Source organism: Octodon degus, unplaced genomic scaffold (genome assembly GCF_000260255.1).
Source record: "Octodon degus isolate 3935 unplaced genomic scaffold, OctDeg1.0 scaffold00131, whole genome shotgun sequence".
Taxonomy (NCBI): Eukaryota; Metazoa; Chordata; class Mammalia; order Rodentia; family Octodontidae; genus Octodon; species Octodon degus.
Genome location: NW_004524707.1, coordinates 2,924,860 through 2,932,315, shown reverse-complemented (window position 1 = coordinate 2,932,315; position 7,456 = coordinate 2,924,860). Strand labels below are relative to the sequence as shown.

The 7,456-nt window shown below is 56.2% G+C and overlaps 1 long non-coding RNA gene across 1 annotated transcript; it reads left to right on the top strand.

Moving 5' to 3' along the window:
• Positions 1 to 241: 241 nt before the first annotated feature.
• Positions 242 to 3,903, top strand: LOC111812609. Its single transcript, XR_002818076.1, has 3 exons — positions 242 to 765; positions 2,054 to 2,173; positions 3,748 to 3,903. It is a non-coding gene; the product is annotated as an uncharacterized LOC111812609 (long non-coding RNA).
• Positions 3,904 to 7,456: the final 3,553 nt, after the last annotated feature.

Below are 7,456 nucleotides of genomic sequence, written 5' to 3'. Positions count from 1 at the left end.
AAGGCGGCTTGAGGCTGGGGAGTGTGCAGGGAACAGGCAAAGCTGCAGGGAGTGGATCTGTGTGTCCCGTGACAGTGAGGTGCTGGAAGGTGAAGGGCTCAGAAGCGTGGCCAGAGAGGCAGAGTGTAGGCCCAACTTTTTTTCTTTTCTCTCTTTCTTTATTTCTTTCTCTTTTCCTTTTTTTTTTTTTTTTTTTTTTTTTTTGCCTTGTTTGACCAGCCTTGGCACTGCCCTCCAGCTCTCCAGGGGAAAAGCTGCAGTTCTGCTCTTGCAACACAAGGAGCAGACTGGAGAATTTAGATCTGCGTCACAGAGCTCAGAGAGAGAGAGAGAGAGAGAGAGAGAGAGAGAGAGAAAGAGCGAGCGAGCGAGCGAGCGAGTGAGCTCCGTCCATAGGTCTGCTAGCAACAGCCGTGCTGCAGAGAGGGAGAGAAATCAAGAACCAAGTCATAGCAACACCAGGCACCGGGTTCCGTGAGCTCACTTGCCAAGCCTGAGATCTGCTGGGGCTGGAGGCCTCTGGGTAGTCTGGGCTGAGGAGATGTCACACAAGGTGGCACGGGCGGTTCCCGTAGGGAGAAGGTGGGGGGGCAGGGGTGGGAGCAAGAGGTTGCGGGGCGACAGCAGAAGGTTTAACGGGACCAGATTCTGGAACATTCGGGACTGCGGCACCTCACGGCCGGACGGAGATTTGGGTCTGCGCAGGCAGCGATGGGTGGTCCGATGGGCTTTGGGACTTGATGGCGTAGCCCACTTCTTCTTCATGTATGTATTTGCTGGGATTGGGGATGACGTGTCTGCGTCTGGGGGTGTTCTGCCTCTCTCACCTTCTTTCTTGCTTTTTGCTATTTTTTTTCCTCTGAAGGAGGGCTTTTTTCCCACTTTAATTTCTTCTCCCTTACTGTCAGCTGCTCAAGCCTGACCATGGCAGAGGCGAGAGGAGTGAACTGTCCCCTGCTTCCCACCTGACCCCGCAGCCTTTACCCCATTTTTTTTTTTTTCTGGTGGACAGAAGGACTGGTTTTCCAGGTTGTTCGGATGTTGACGTCCATCTGTCTGTGAAGGGCTTACGTGGAAGGTGGGGAGTGAACAGGAGGAGAAGGACAAGTGTCAGAAAGAAGGCACAGCAGGGCCAGGCTTGCCAGGGGTGCCCTAGAGCTCTGGGGCTGTTAAGGGGTGCGCGGCCAGGGTGGGGTGGGAGCCGGGAGAAGTGGGGTGAAGCTGATAGGTTTGTCACTGCGTAGTTAGGAAAGTGGAGAATGGTGACGCAGTCACTGTTGCGTCTCCTTAGAAGCTCTGTGGGGACAGGTAGTGAGGCTCCCAGGGTCCGGGGAGCCAGCTGAGAAGGGTTAAGGATGAGCTGAGAAGTGAAGCTAGCATTTAGAGATTAAATGTCATCCTTTTGGCGTTGGAAAGTTGTTTACCTTGCGCTCTCTGTGTCTCCATGTTGGCTCACTTCCAGTTCACATGTGATGGCCTTCCCTGTACTGCTGCATCTTTAACTAAGTGACTGAGCTGGCCTTCCATTGGCCAGGGGAGGGCTCTCACTCCAGGCACTTCTTCTGATTGGTGGGTAGGCCAGTGGCAGGTGAAAAGCTTTCTTTGATTGGCTGAGGGCAGGGTATCAAATCTGAATTTGCATTTCACTTGCTTAAAGGGGAGGGGGGAGCAGCCCAGCAGCTTTCTAAAATCTCTTTAGGGGTGTGCGTAGGCTCCTGTGTCTGACTGCTTTTGACTGCCCGGTTGAAGCCTCTTCTGTGTCTTTTTAAATTTCATGCACTATAAGGAAGGAGAGCTCAGGGCTCCTCAAACTTTATTCATTTTTGGAGGGAGGATGGTTGTAGAGATAGGTACGCAAGGGTTGACCACATTGGAAGGAAATATTTGTCCTGTAGTTTGTTGTTGGAAAAGGGAATTTTCCAATCAGCCACACCTCAGTGTTGCGGCAAAATAATTCTTGGCTCCCCTGGAAACGCTTGGGCAAGGTAGGGCAGAGCTGCTGCTGCCACCACCCTGGGCTTCCTGCTGACTCCGGGCTACTCCCCGGGGACAGGAGACTTGCAGCGACGTCGGGCTGTCCAGAAGTCCTCCAGAGCCAGCCCTGAGCAGAGCCCACCACAGGAAGGAGCACCTTCCTTTCGGAAGCTGTTGACGCTGCCTGGTGCATGGAAAGGTGAGGATGGGGTTCGACCACCAGAAACTGGGTATTTCCCAAAAGGTCAGTGGGTCATAAAAGGCTTGGAGAATGGTTTTGTTGGTCTAAGGAACCAGGAGAGCAAGAATAAAGCTGGGGCAGCAGGCTGTTCACCTGTGGTGGGGGAGGGAGGCCGGGAAGACAGGGCTCCCATCCTGCCCATGGGGCCGGTCTCATGTTGGTGGAGAGGGGTTTCCAGAACCCTGTGCCATGCGCAGTGGCCCCCACCCATGACTGCGCATCTGGGAGTGCACTGCGCCCTGGGTCTCCGGCCTAGGACAAGCACCGCCCTCCTTGTTACATAACGGAGGGCCAGCGTGTGCCTTCTCGGCCCTTCCTTGTAACCCTACCTCCTCACTCCGCAGGGCCCATGGGGCTGAGGAGGGTCTGATGGGGGCAGTGGCAGGGGTAACTCTTGTCCCCTGACGGGTCACGGTTGTGTGTAATGAGAGGGATGCTGCTGTCCCATCCTGGAGCTTGGGCCGCAGAACATCCTTGTGAATGCCCTGAGTCACCTATGGCCCCCAGGCCTCCCTGAGTAGGGGAGGGCGGTACCCTTCCTCTCCTGGCATCCCTTCTGACTTAGGGGGTGAAATCCCTGAAAAAGAGGTGACAGTTGTGAGTGTGAAGAAGGTGTGGAGGCCTACTGGGAGGTGGCTGACAGTTTCCTCTCTGGCTCCTCTTTCCCTGGGAGGATCTCTTTCTGGATCCTTCTGACTGGCTGCCATTTTGGAGGCATCTCTGCTGGTCCCTGACATGGTGGCTGTTGGCGTTGGTTCTTCTGGTCCCTGCTGTGCCGGTTCCGCAGAGTGGGCGGGGGGCGGGGGTTGTGACAGAGGAGGGGAGGGGAAACAAAGGCACAGCAGAGGTGGGCACAGTGGTGGCTGCCGCAGTGAGGCTGCCCCAGGGTAGAAGTGTGTGACCCGCCCTCAGACCCAGTCCAGGGTGGAGACCCCCATGCAAGCACTGTGGTGTAAGGGGTTCCATAGCCCAGGGCCACAGCTCTGTAGACTGTGGGCATTGGGCTTCCCAAGTCTTCATCAGCCCGAGCCTGAGAGCAGTGGGGAAGAGGCGAGTGGAGGCAGAGACAGCAGCTCATCCCAGACATGTGAGACCTGTGGTTTGTGTTCCCCACCCAGACAGGCTTTGTCTCCACATGGATACAGGGAGTGAGGCCCATGTTAGCCTGCAGGACTCGTTCCGATGGCCCTGCCTTGCCCTCTCTCATCCTTATGTCCCCTCCATACCCCTCGGTGGCACGGTTCTGGCTGCCGTCCTCCAGGCAGGCTCCCTGCTGCCCGTCCCTCTCCTCTACAGGCCCCTCTGCGTGCAGCGGCCATCTTGTCTGTCTTGCTCACAGATTTAAAATGGTTTCTTGTTGTTCCCAGAATGGAATTCCTTCCCTGTGTCATGATGCTCTGGGCTGTCTGGAGCTGGCCTTAGCTTTCCTGTGCTCTCTCACTTTCTCGGTCTCCGTAGATGGACCATACATTCCAGCACAGCCGGACCACTCATGTTTTCTTGCTTTTCCTCTGTCTTCCTGTTTCTACCAGTGGTATTTTCCATGCCTGTTCTCCACCGTGTCCACCTGTGGCAGACCCACCTCGTCCACGGACCTCTCCTCATCTTCCTCGCGAGAAGCAGTCCTCGTCCCACTCCTGCTGCTTCGACACACCTGCTGCTGTACCCCGTATGCTTTGCCCTTCTTTTAATGGTACACTTGTTGTGTTACGTATGGTTCCTTCTGAGAGGTCTTGTGTCACTCTTAGAGTCTGAACTCTAGGAGGGAAAGCTAGGAAAAGAAAGAACACAGCACATACGTGGTTCTTTCTGTTTGCCCAACACCATGGTAGGCTCTTTGTGGACAGTCATTTCATTTACTCTTGCTTTGACTTTGCAAGAGGAGCCCTGTGGCTGGCAGGCAGTCTGGTCCTGGTCAGAGCTCTGGTGTCCCAAAGCCTTTACATTTTTCCTTTCTGAATCCTCGGCGTTTGCCAGATGCCTGTTCGGAGGCGGATCTCGAAAATGTGGCTATTTAAGGAATGTTGTAAGTCCCTAACGCTTTGTGGGAATTTGGGTGGCCGATCTTCTTGGGTCCGTGATCTGGGTTACTTAACTGTTCCATGATTGTCTCATTAACTTTCTCCTATTCTTTGTGGCCAGGCTCACTCAGATGATGACTTTGGTGTGTGTGTGTGTGTGTGTGTGTGTGTGTGTGACTGAAATCAGCAGGTTAGCGAATCCTCGTTATCCTGCCTGCCTTCCTCTTTGAAGAGGAGGCAGAAGTAGGGTAGATGATGCTGTCTTCACAGGAGGGTGAGCCCTGGATGGTTGAGGCAGTATCCGAGACACTGGATTGGATATGCTGGGGTCTGCATTTTGAGCCTCCCTCTTCTCAACTGGATGATTTCAGACAAGGCTGGGCTCCTCAATCTGTGGGATTGAGCCCTGATGGCCTGTCACATGGAAATGCCTGCTATGGTGCCAGGCAAGAGGCTGGCTTGATACAAGGCCAGGGAGGCAACCAGAGAAGAGCCAGGGGAAGGAAGTGTGTGCTTCTGGCGTTATGTGGGGGCAGGGCAGTGGTGACCTGGCATTGGCACCTCGGGCCTTGGGCAGTGCCTCCCCCACTGGAGTGGACACCCCTCTCCTCTGCAGCAGGAAGGAGGGTGTCATGGGCCCGGCGTGGTAAGCCCTGGAGGTGGCAGAGTGAGGGTTAAGCATGGAGTCTTCCTGGGAGCCTCTTGGTGCCAGGTTCCCTTCTTTCGGAATCTCGGCAGTGGCTGCCTATTTCCTGATGCTGTCGAGTCCCGTGGGAGGGGCATGGGCACCCTGATGCCCTCATCACCAGTTCCGGGGCTGCGGAGCGGAGAGTGACGACAGCCAGTGAGTCGTCTGTCGACAGCAATGGGGGCCCTGGTGACGGCTGCTTTGTTGTTTTTTTCCTCTTTGGAAGATGACTCAGTGTATTGGGAGCCTGGAGATGGAGCTTGGAGGGGCCAGAACATTCTGTCAACATGAAAGCAGCAGAAGCAGCTCCTGGGGCCTGTGCTGATCCTGCGCCAGGGGTCATTATCAGGGTGGAGGGGGGAGGGGGGACACCCTGCCAGGCCTTGGGATGGGGACCACCAATGCCTCCTTGGGGTTTTGGAGCAGGGAATGGGAATACAGCGGGGTGTTGTGTTGCTCAGGGAGCTTGGGAAACGGGCATTTTCTTGACCTGTCCTCACAGGTCCCAAAGGATGGGCATATTTCTAGGGTCAGAAAACCTCTGTGAACTTCTCCCTGGGGCTCCTCTGTGATAGGGTTGATCGTTTTCTTGGGCAGAGGGTAGCTCCCTTCTGTGGCTGGAGATGGGGACCCCAGAGCGAGTGCCCTGGGGAGTGGGGCTGGGACATCTCTGCCTGAAAGAGGATGGGCCTGTCTCATAGGCCCTAAATTAAAGGCAGCGTCCTTCCCTTCTTGCTCCCAATCGGAGCTTCTTCCATCTACCTCACTTTCTTCTGAGGTAGGTAGGGAGTGGACACTGGGTTCTTCTCCTCCGTTTGTGCGTTGTCACGGGCATGGCGGCGCCGGGTTCCAGTCGTGCCTGGGTGCTGCAGCACTGCGCCACAGGCGCGTGATCCCCCCGCCGCCCCACCCGCCACACCCGCGGTGCCCGCCACTGTGCTGTGCCATCTCGGAACAGGAGACAAGATATGCCGCCACTGCCGGCCATCATCCTCCTTCTCTCTGTCACTGGCAGCCACTCTGGGGGCGGACGAGCAAACAACTGGTGCTTGGGGACCGAGGGACAGCCTGGCCTGGAGCTCGCTCCCTGCTGTACCGGTGAGCCATTGCTTAGTCTCAAGCATCCTTTCGGGTGGCTGATGCTGACATTTGTGGAGCACCTCCTCCTCTCCCCAGGACCCTCCAGGTGACTCAGTGGGGTAGCTGGGAGGGGTGACTCCTGGCCTTGAGGGCAGTAGGACCCTGAGATACGACTGAGGTTGAGCAGAGTGGAACCTCAGGACGGGGAGGGGCCGGAGCACAAAGACGGTTGCAGCTCCCTCACACCGTATCTTTTTGAGCCTGGGTACAGAGCAGCTTGACCTAAAAAGATTGTGTGTGTGGGAGTTGGGACATTTTGTGTTCACATCTCTGTGTCCTGAACTGTGTGTATGATGAGGGCTAGGGCTTTGGAGTCTTGTCATCTCCTAGGCTCCTGTGCACAGAGGTGCTCCTGGACGGGCCCTCCTGGGCGGGCCCTCCTGGGCGGGCTCTGCGCCACTGTGTGGCATTTCTCCTTGATGGTGGGCCTCCGTGCGCCCATTGGGTGTTGCTCGCCATTGAATAGTGGACAGCAGCCGACAGCCTTGGGCCCATCGTGCAGATCCCAGGGGAGGCTCCGTGGGGTCTGTGTGGGTGGGCTTGGGGCCCCAGGGAGCAAACCCACGTGCCTTTCTTTACTTTTTTCCACAGAGAAGGCGGGGAGCAGAGAGGGGCCTCTTGGGAGCAGGAGCCATGCTGGTGAGTGCGTGGTGCCACCCGCTGCTGGGTGGAGAGGCCTGCTTGCATTTCTTCAGCACAAAACACCAAAACAACACAGAGCAGAGTTGCCTGGCAGCCCTGCTTTTTGCAGTAGGTGCTCCTCTGTGTGCTCGTTCTTTCTTCAGACATCCAAGTGGATAGGTGTTTACCACTTGTGTTTCCCACTCTCCTCCTGTGCACCCCACCCTTTGCCCTCCAGAAGAGAGGGCCGGATTGATGTTCTGGAGCTCCTGGATTTCGGTGTTCAGCCATTGCACGGCCACCTTGTGTTCATCTTCTCTTAAGCCCTGAGCCCCAGCTCGGATCACCATTGTGGTCGCTAATGGTCCACATGGAAGGACCCCGCATGGCCTCGCTGCACCCAGGGGGAGGGGAGGCTCCTGGTTGGCTGGTGCAGGAGGGCAGTCCTTGCCAGCACCTAGCATGGTTCTCTGCCAAGTTCTAGCTCCAGATCTCTAGGCTGTAGGAACCTAGACTATATATAGCATTGTGCTAAGCAGTTCTTATCAGGCGTGTCTGCCCTCCCTTGGGGAGAGGAGCCCTCCTATCGGGGAACAGGCCTGTAGAGCTTCTGAGCCATTGCCATGGTCGTTTTTTCCCAGAAGGTGTGTGCATCTATCTGTGTCTGGTTTGGGGTCACCAGGCTTTCTCTTCCCCTCTTTCAGAGGCTGATAGATTCAGAAATCTTCCCATTTGGAAGCCGGGAGGGGCAGGGGGTCCTCGATGGACCCT